Raw genomic sequence first — 10,792 nt, forward strand, 5'->3', positions numbered from 1 at the left:
TTATACCCCGCGTATTTATGAAGTTATAGCGATTAAAAAATGCAGTACCACACCCACTGCCCTTTAAATTGTGGACAAACGACACCCAATTTCGATCGCCCGGCGCATGAGAACTACGCGCTCCACCGCGGCGATTTTGGTCTCGTTCGAAAGTGCGCGCTTTCGGCTTATTTTTTCTTTCGGAAAGCAACCCTGTGCGCTCCGCCTTCTCCATAAAAAACAAACAAAAAGATAGCATGCAGCGCGCGCTACTATTGGCCGGTTAAGGCACGTGATCAAAATGGCGTCGTTTGGTTGGTTCCGGCAAGCTAGCCCTGAAATGCGGACTCCCAGTGACGCCATTTTGTCTTTCTGCCGACCACGCTAGTGCAACGCGAGAGTCATGCCAGGCGCGAAGAAGTACCGCTCTTTGCACAAGTACGGGCGAAAGCAACCAAAGAAACGCGTTAAGAATGCGACTTCGTTGCATACTGTGCAAGAAGCAAGTGTCAGTGCTGCGGGATTGTGTGACGATCACGTTGCGGGCGGCGACGCTTCTCCGATTCCGCTGGACAACGGCGCCGTTCTTCGTGCCGACTGCAGTCGTGTACGTATTGATACCGCGCCTGTCACTAACAGTGACATAACTCAAGTGAGTGCCCGTGAGCAGGCTACGCTTGATAGACTGGTATCGACGCCGGCGACGGCACGAAAGACCGCGCTGTTCGCCGATGCAAGTGGTGCGTCCGCAGAGTCAGATGCGGACGGAACGGCCTCCTATGCGGTAATTGACCTCAGCATTGTGAATATCCTTCTGGATGCCGTGCGGTGCAAAACGTGTCGTGGATGCGTGCGTTTAATTACCAGCGACCGGAGCTATGGCCTCGCCGTAAAACTGATCGTGCTGTGCGACAACTGCGGTGAGATTGCGGCCGAGTGGAACTCGCGGAGGATTGACGGCGAGAAAAGAGAAACTGGCAGTGCAATCCTTTTGAGCTGAATATTCTGGCTAGTCGAGCAATGCTGTCGACCGGTAACGGCCAGACAGCAATGAACGATATCTTTTCGGCGATGGGGTTGTCGCGGCGTGGGATGCACAACAAGACGTTTCAACGGCATCTGAAGAACACACTGCAACCCGCTGCTACCCGAGCCGCCACGACCGCTATGGCACAAGCCGCGCAGGCAGTGGCGAAGGTCTACGATGACTTGTGTTTTGGGCATAGGGGGAACATTGCCGTGTGCTACGACGGCACATGGATGACGCGCGGACACTCATCACATATAGGCGTCGGTGCCGTGGTGGAACTCTTCACTGGTTACGTGCTTGATTATGTGGTGTTGTCAAACTTTTGTCTGGGCTGCGAAATTGGTCCTAAGCCAAACACTGACGGCTACGAACTTTGGAAATCACGCCACCAGTGCCAAAAAAACACCAACTCCAAGGCTGGTCAAATGGAGGTAGAGGCTGGCAAAATTCTGTTTGAAAGATCTCTGCAGCGCCACAACATGCGCTACACAACCATGCTATGCGATGGGGACAGTCGCACGTTCAGTGCTCTTAAAGATGCTGCAATCTATGGCTACATTGAAATAGTCAAAGAGGACTGCATAAATCACGTGCACAAGCGTATGGGAGCAGCTTTGCGCAACCTCTTGCAGAGACACAAGGGTGCAGGGAAGCAAAGTCTTGGCGGCAGAGGAAGGCTGACAGCTGATCTAGTTGACAAGCTGGCAATATATTATGGCCGAGCGCTTCGATCAAATGTAGGTGATGTGGATGCCATGCAGCGAGCTGTGATGGCGACATATTACCACATCACATCTACTGATGACTGCCCCAAACACAGTTTGTGTCCTACCGGTGATAAGTCATGGTGCCGCCACAACGCTGCAAAGGCAAAAGAGGAGCCTGCACCAAAGCACAATTACAGTCTGCCAAGAGATGTGGCTGATGCTCTTTTGCCTGTTTATAGTCGTTTATCAGAGAAGAGCCTGCTGCAGAGGTGCATTCGGGGGAAGACCCAGAACTCGAACGAAAGCTTCCACTCGGTCATCTGGACCTTGATCCACAAAGAGCGGCACTCATCACTGTTTGCTGTGGAAGCAGCCACAGCAGAAGCTGTGCTGCGCTTCAATGCCGGCTGCAAGCATACAGCAGCAGCAATTCTGCAAGAATGCAGTACAAATGTAACAGCAACTGGGTCCAGGAGAGCTGAAGAAAAGGACTTGCGCCGTAGCGCACGTTCTGCAAAGAAGCGGGCGGCTTCGCTTGGCGTTGCTAAAACAGAAAAAAGAAAACACCGCGACAGCATGCACCCCGACTATGCTCCTGGTGCATTTTAATAGCATGAGGTCTTTGGGGTTGCCCTTCCTGATTAAATGCCGTGAGGCTTGAGTGCTTCCGACAATCCCCCAATTTTGGTAGTGTTGCATTTTTTAAAGATCAATATCTCTGGTCCTGTTCTTGCTATTGCTTTGAAAATTTTTTTTCTAGAAAGGGAATCCTGCGAGTCTCATGAAACCAAGGTAAATGCAGTGACCACAAAAGAAAATTTGCTGAGAAGGTTATGTTGTCTTCGGTATCCAAATGGAATTTTCCTTTCAAACGTTTCCTATTGCGTAACTTTGGCTCAAATTGGCATAGGCCATTAATTTTCGCTTCAGATCACTTTCCACCTGTTTCTGATCTTGTTGACATATCAATCATTGACATAATTTACACCTACATGCTGTGAAGTGTTTTTCCTCGTTTTCTCAAAACTGCAATTTTGAGGGTGCTGCAATTTTGGAGGAGAGATATCTCTTAGTCTATTTGTGCTATAGCTCTCATTCTTGTCTTGTTAGAAACAGAAAACCTTCGACAGTGCCGTAGGACAAAAATATGTACAGTTATTATGCGGCAACATTTACAAAATTAATTATCAATCTTAGGTGCCAACCTGGGCTTTTATTCATAAAAGTTTGACTTATTGTAACTTTGGTTCAAATTGTTCTACCACGTTAATTCATGACTAGCGGCACTCTATGATCCTTCTAGATCACTCTGGTAGGGCTATTCTCATCATGCCATAAAGTGTTTAGTAATTAACTCACCTCCAAACGAAGAACATGAATTAGGTAATATTTTGAAAGCTATTTCATCTACAAGAAAACTAATCAGATATTTGAAATCAGCATGCAAAAGTACATTAATGGTGCAAGTTTCAGTCAGATCCACCCATAAATAAGGAAAAAAGTTTTAAGAGGGGTGTCCCCCCTTAAAGAACCCCAGGTGGTCGAAATTTCCGGAGTCCTCCACTACGGCGTCTCTCATAGTCAGAGAATAAAAACCAGCCAAAGGACGAGGACGAAGAAAGACGATGTACACACGGAAGCTTCCGTGTGTACATCGTCTTTCTTCGTCCTCGTCCCTCGGCTGGTTTTTATTCTCTGACTATGTACCAACTGACCCAGATTTCAACCCTCTTTTAAGTCTCTCATAGCCTGAGTCGCTTTGGGACGTTAAACCCCACAAACCTGCTGCAAGCGGCGTCACCCTACCGTGGCTAAGATCCACCGCGCTATAATACATTTCACCACATCGCGCTTTAATGGCCGAAAGTTATAATAATAAATAAATAATTGGTTCACTGGAAGAGAAAGGCGCGGTAACTGTCTCACTCGTTTTCTGTGGACACCTGAACCGCGCCGTGAGGGAAGGGAGGAAGGTGGGAGGTAAAGAGAAAGAGAGAAAGAGGATCCGTAGTGGAGGGCTACGGAGTAATTTCGACCACCTGGGGATCTTTAACGTGCGCTGACATCGCACAGCCCACGGACGCCTCTTCGTTTCGCCTCCATCGAAACGCAGCCGCTGAGGTCGGGTTTGAACCCGGGAATTCCGGACAGTAGTCGGGCGTCTTACCACTGTGCCACCCCGGCGGGGCATGGCCGAAAGTTCCCTCTAGAAGTTTTTGTTGGTATGGGTACTGAGGTGCCCGAACATTGCTTCATGGACAAACTAAACACAATCGCTCACCACATACTTCACAAGAAGTACCCGAAACAGGGCATGCAATAGAGTGAAAAGATATCACTGCCGTGATGAGTCTTTTAAGCCGTTCAATATTAAGGCGAAAGCCTTTAATGGCTCCTGACGCCGCTGCGTCCGCGAGAGGTGTCCTAATTCTTGGCGAGAGTAGGTGAGATACCATGTGATTTTACTTGCTAATCATCCTGATGATGTCGTCACAGAAATAAAAATTCTATCTATACCGGGAATTGGGCTTCTATCCCTCGAATCCCCAGCCGAGCGCTTTAACCAACTGCGCCACGCCCAGGATCGCGAAATACACATCACAATTCTCCTTGTCTACCATGAGGAGGATAGTAGTGGGATTAAACGAGTCACAGATACTGTGCCTTTCCTTTCCTGCAAACCAGGTATAGAACGCCGGTGAACATTGTTTCGCTAACGTTGATTGTGTCCGACGTGAGGCACGCGATGTACCGTGTGAAGCAACCACTCTCGGTCTTTCGCATTTCTCCAGTGCAGACTATGAAGTGCTCTGGGACTTTTTTTGTTTGCAAAGCAATGATTTACACTAATACATACGACGTGGTGTCGTCAACCATCACATACCAGGCTGTCGCGCCCCAAGGGATCGTTGGCAGGAAACAAATATATGTATCTATCTCGTCGACTACTAACGTTCCCTCAATAATGATACCGGCGCATCTTTAAATCTCGATTGATTTTGTTGCTTAAAAACATGCACGTGAAGGGTAGAATGCAAAATCCGGTTCTAGGATTAGGCTGCAGATGTCCCCAGTGGGCCCTATATTCCCATATATTCGAAGTTTCTTTAACGTTATGCATATCAAGCATTCAAACCGAACACGATTGAGTTCGCATAACTGTATTGTTGTCCTTAAATTATGCTAGTGCGGAGAGGTTAACATAATATTTAGCCAACAAAATTGAAAACGCTGTGGGTGTAAAGCTACATGAAGATAGAAGGGGGCAGAGAGCATAGCAGAAGTGCGCTTCCCTAAGCCTCCGAAGCACCATGACATAGCTATATTTCTACGAGCGGGGTTCCTCTTTCTGCAAATTTTCAAGGTCGCTCACCTAGTGGTTGAGTGTAGGGCAAGGAGTGGTGGCGCCTTCCAGGTTACGCTGCGATATCGGGTGTCTGGACGTCGCTGATGATGGGACCAGGGATGCCAAGACGTCTGTTCTTCTCTCTGTTCTTCTTCTTCTTCTTCTTCTTCTTCTCGCCTCTGTGAAAATAGGTGGACGAACAGCTTGTTCTCATGCCTCTTCTTCTTCTTGGGCTTTTTAAACATGGCACGTACCCAAATGGTGGATTGTTAGCTGGAGCACCAAATTCCCCTTTTCGTCATCGTCTCACATCTGTGGTTTGTGGTTTGTGGGGTTTAACGTTCCAAAGCAACTCAGGCTATGACGCCGTAGTGGAGGACACAGAAATATGCCCTTGGTGCAACGACCAGCCCACCACCTACCACGTCACATAGGGGTGCACAGGCCCCAAACCTCCACACATAAACATGCACCCTTCGGAGGCGCAGTGGGAGACCACTCAGCTATGCTATGATCTAGAGACCCAGCGTAGGCTGGTAACTCAGGCAAGAGCGGCAGCCCAGGCCACTGGGGTCTTGAAATGAAGACGCTACTCACTGCCCCCCCCCCCTTTCTTCTTTTTTTTCTTTTTCTTTTCTTTTTTTAAATAAAGTTTTCTCTCTCTGGAGGACTCCGGAAATTTCGACTGTCAACATATACATTGTTGTAGATATATAGTGCCTAGAGTATAGTATATTATAGGCACTATAGTAGATAGATCGGGCTGTTGTTGTGGCTGTAGGAAGGAAAGAAAATGCACGGGCCTGCTACTGGCTCTGTAGCTGAGCCAACTCCGCTGCCTCGTGCAGACAGGAGAGAAAATAGAGAAGAAAGAAAAGAAGAGAGATAGAAAGACGCGCGCCGCAACAGCCGTCGTCCACCACCGAAGCGGTGGCGGGTGCAGTAACGGCCTGCAACCGATAAAAATTCGGTAACAGGCTAGCCCCCGCCGCAAGCGGTGGTGACCTACCTGTATCAAGGGGGCGCCACCTGGCGGCAGAGGACAACGGACGAACTCCCCATGAGCTCCGCTGATTTCGTGTTTTTATCCTAGACATGAAACCCTACAACACTTCCGTTGATATCACCAGTTTCCTGAAGACGAGCGGAATCCAGGGACACCAACCAGAAGTGCGTAAAACGAGTTTTTACCATTTTAGGTAAACTTTTCCCCGTGACCAAGCCAGATGCCTCGCTAGGCCTACTGCGCCGCGCCGAAGAATACGGAGCTCTGCGTCGCAGTGGCGTTCGCCACCTGCGTCGCAGAAGCGTTCACCAGCTGGGCTGCGCCGTGGACCGTGCCCGCGCGCCGTAGTTCGCCATGAGGGTCACCGTAGAAGGCATCCCAATTTCTCGAGAAGAATTAGCAGCCAGTGATTGGTTGACTAAAGTGCGCAAGCTCCGGGAAGCGCGAACAACATCAGGGCCTGCCGTGCCAGATTTCCCTGGAGACAAAGCAGGACCGAACCAAGCGTCCCAAATCGACGATGGGCTACGTGCGAAGACGAAAGCTGAACTAACGCCTCGGCAGCGAGGACGCTTACTAGCCAAAAAATCTGTAGCATCGAACTAGCCTCGCTTACCCAGCAACGCTCTCAAGCTAATTGTGCGCCCACGTGGCGGACTGCTACTCTCCAAGATTACAACCTACCAACTACTGGAAGCGATTTGCACTGCTGCTCACTTCACCAGGGACACTGTTCGTCACGAAGACCTAATACAAGCTAACCTGATCCAGAATACTTTCACGTACTGCACCCCAGTCGTTGAAAGAGCTGAACGGGTGATGCAACTCAAAGAGATCGCCATTGCCAACAAGGCGTATGAGATATCCGTCTACTGCGCTCCAGATGATAGTTCGAGCCGTGGTGTGATTCGCGGCGTCGACCTCCGACTGGATCGAAATACAATCCAAGCAGAGTTACAAGACAGCCGTAACCCACCCATTGTGGACTTTCGGCGGCTCGGGAACACCACCGCAGTACTCATCACATTCGCTCAACGCGAAGTGCCTACCTGGGTCGACTTTTGCAATAGTCGCCACAGATGCAACTTATTCAAGAAGTACGAGGTGTGCTATCGGTGTGGCGAGCTCGATCATCGAGCCGATCTTTGTGCAAGCAGAACTACCAACTTCAGAGGTTGCAGACTATCCAATCCTACCAACGACCACACGTGCAGACCAATGTGCCGCCTGTGCGGCAAAGAACATCTCACGGGCGATAGTCGCTGCAGGGAAATCTTCAGGATTCCTTACGAAGTCAAGCGCAGGAAGTAGGAGAAAATTCGAAATGCTGAGGAAGAGAAACTCAAGACCCAAGAGACCGCCAAGCGGATCACACTCCAGCGCACCAGCCGATGGGACCGGCAACGCTCCGATAGCCAGCAGCGGCAGCTCTGACACCGCTCGAGCTCTTTTCCACCGCTCAAGTCTCCCGCTCCACGGATGGGTTCTCAGTGGACCTACCGGACCAATCCCGGGCCACCTGCAGTCGTCCAGCAGACAGGGGACTCTCCTCATCCTTTGCAGCAGCCACCTGGGCTACCATCATCTCTACCAGATCTACGAGAATGTAAAGAACCGGTGAGTACGTAAGAAAGCACTCCCACTACTCTAGACACACACAAAGCGATTATGGAACTGACAGCAGTCATCCAACAACTAGGCTCTCGAAAAGCCGACGGCCACACTCACTCCGTCTCCCCCACATCCGCAGGGATCATGTGAATCAGTATCTATGGATATCGCTCCTCCCAACCGATCAGCACAAAAACGCAAAGCAACGTCCGACACCGACTCACCCGCGGAGGGTTGGCAGGCGCGTTTTGCCAAAGTTGAGGAAAGCTGCAACCTAAGTCAAACTCGCATCAAGGCTTTAGAAGAACACATAGAACGCTCACTCCGCACAATCGGCTCACAAGACACGCAACAATTTGAGATGCTGAACAAAGCTATAGAAGCACAGGGCAAACTCCTCGCTGCCGTGGTACCCGCTGCCCTTGCGCCGACACCCGTTCAAACCCCACAACTATCCCAGCTTAATCGTGGCGAGCAGCTCGGGTAACACCACCATCTGGCAGTGAAACTGTCGTGGGTTCGCGCGTAAGCGTCCGGTCCTCCTCGCCGCGAGTGATCGCCCCGAACTAATAGCTCTCCAGGAATGCGACGAGAACACGAAACTTGCCGGTTACAGTACATACCTATCGGAACGAGTAAAAACTCGAATAGCTACTCTCGTCAAACGTAATCTCACTGTCTTCCAGCACAATTTAGATCCAACTTTCCCCGAATACGTCTCCTTAGAAGTATTACCTCGACCCTCGCGTGAACGTTGCACTAGTCTGTTTATAATTATTGTCTACAGCCCTCCCCGAGCTCATAAGGATATTTTCGGTCCGCTTTTCCTCAAAGCCCAGCAGCTGGCGCAGGGGCAACCCCTCCTCATTCTCGGTGACTTTAATGCGCATCACCGCGCTTGGGGCTACCACTATGATTCTGCTAAAGGTCGACGCCTTTGGAATGACTGGCATACGCCCCAGCTGACCATTATCAGGGACGTATCCTACCCCACTAGACACGGTACGGGCCTACAGCGTGATACAACGCCGGATCTTGCCTTTACGACCTCCGGAGTTAAAACGACTTGGTGTCACACTCACGAAAACTTTGGGAGTGATCCCTTCGTACTCGAAATCGTAATACACGAGCCCACCAGGCAATGTACGCGGCCGGCTCAGGTGATTGACTGGGACTCCTTCCGGACGCACAGGAAACAGCAGGACAAACCTCCCGCTATTACTGATATCAAGGCGTGGATAACCGAAATTGTCAAACAAGTGGCCGACGCCACTCAAACCGTCGAGTTAGAGGACAGTATCCCACACTGCGACCGCTACTACGCCCATCTGTGGGAGCGCAAGAAGTCGCTCTAAGCTCTACTTGCCACTCGGAAATGGGACCGCAATGTCCGGCGTAGACTGGCGCGCGCACATACGAATATCGAGAACTATGCAATAGAACTCACTCGACATAGCTGGCACAACATATGTGACCAGATGAACGAGACTCCAAACGCTCGTAAGACGTGGAACCTCCTTCGACATTTACTGGACCCAGCAGGACGCAAGCTCCAGACACGCCAACAGCTCGAGCGACTCTTCCACCAGTATCCTAGCACGTCTGACGAGCTCAAACAAGAGCTTATGAATACTTACATCCGCCCTGAACCAACAACCAACCTCCCCTTCTATCAGGGCGCGGACAATCTCTGTCTAGACGCTCCAATCACTTTTGCGGAGGTCCGAGCAGAACTCAATCGCCTCAAGACGACTTCGGCGCCCGGCCCTGACCGCATTTCAAATAAAATGCTTAGGAATATAGACGACGCATCCATTCATGCTCTTACCGACAATTTTCAAGAATGTTAGGCCAGCGGTACCATCCCTCAAGAGTGGAATTGCGCCAGTCTAGTCCTCATCCCCAAGCCGGGCAAACCACCAACCTTGGCCAACCTCCGTCCCATCTCTCTCACGCCCTGCATTGGGAAGCTGATGGAACACGTTATCCAGACCAGACTCTCACGACACCTTAAAGACAACCATCTTCTACCAGACACAATGTTCGGCTTCCGCCCTCATTTAGCGGCCCCGGACATTATGCTTCTTCTCCATCATCAGGTAGTCATGAGACGTACACTAGACACGAAAGTCATCGTCGGCCTCGATGTTGCCAAGGCATTCGACAACGTCCTCCATGAAGCGACTCTTCAACAACTTCAAGCTCTCGGTGTTGGACATCGCATGTATGCGTACATCCGAAACTTTCTCACCGACCGCACAGTGCAACCTAAAGCCGTAACTGGAGATCCTTCCATCATCTCTCTGGGAAACCGTGGCACGCCGCAAGGCGCCGTACTTTCGCCGATGCTTTTTAACGTCGCACTGATAGGCCTGCCCAAGCTACTGGCCGACATCCCCCACCTGCATCACAGCATTTATGCTGACGACCTCACACTGGATCACGCGCGGCAGTGACGGCAAGATTGAAGAGATTTTACAGACCGCGATCGAACGGATTGGAGATTATCTAAGTACAGTTGGCCTCACTTGCTCGGCGACAAAGTCCGAGTATATCATCGTCCCTTCCCCGGGACGACGCCCTTCAAACATACTTCCTGACATCAACCTCCAAGTGTAAGGAAACCCGATTCCTCGAACAGACTACATCAGGATCTTGGGCTTGCGTCTACAGGCCAACGGCAGCAACAACATCACGATCCAACGCATCGACCAGTCGGTTGTACAGATCGAACGCCTCCTTAAGCGAATCTCCAACAAGCATCATGGTATTCGAGAGTCCAACCTCCTGCGCCTCGTTCAAGCTTTCATCTGCTCCCGCATCACCTACTCTGGACCCTACTTACGTCTCACTCGTGCCGAAAGCGAACGGCTAGAGGCGTCACTTCGAAAAGCATACAAGACGGCCCTAGGTCTTCCCATGTCCACAGCTACCCATAAGCTCATGGCTCTCGGAATCTCCAATACCGTGAGCGAACTGATCGAGGCAACCCTCACCGCCCAGTATGAGCGGCTCTCACTCACACACGCTGGCCGAGCGGTATTGTAGCAAGTTGGGATCTCCCCGCCGAGATCGGCCCCAAGTTACGCTGAACTTAGACCGAAATATCGCCT

This window comes from Amblyomma maculatum, chromosome 4 (assembly GCF_055883805.1).
Source record: "Amblyomma maculatum isolate TAMU_Amacu chromosome 4, ASM5588380v1, whole genome shotgun sequence".
Classification (NCBI taxonomy): Eukaryota; Metazoa; Arthropoda; class Arachnida; order Ixodida; family Ixodidae; genus Amblyomma; species Amblyomma maculatum.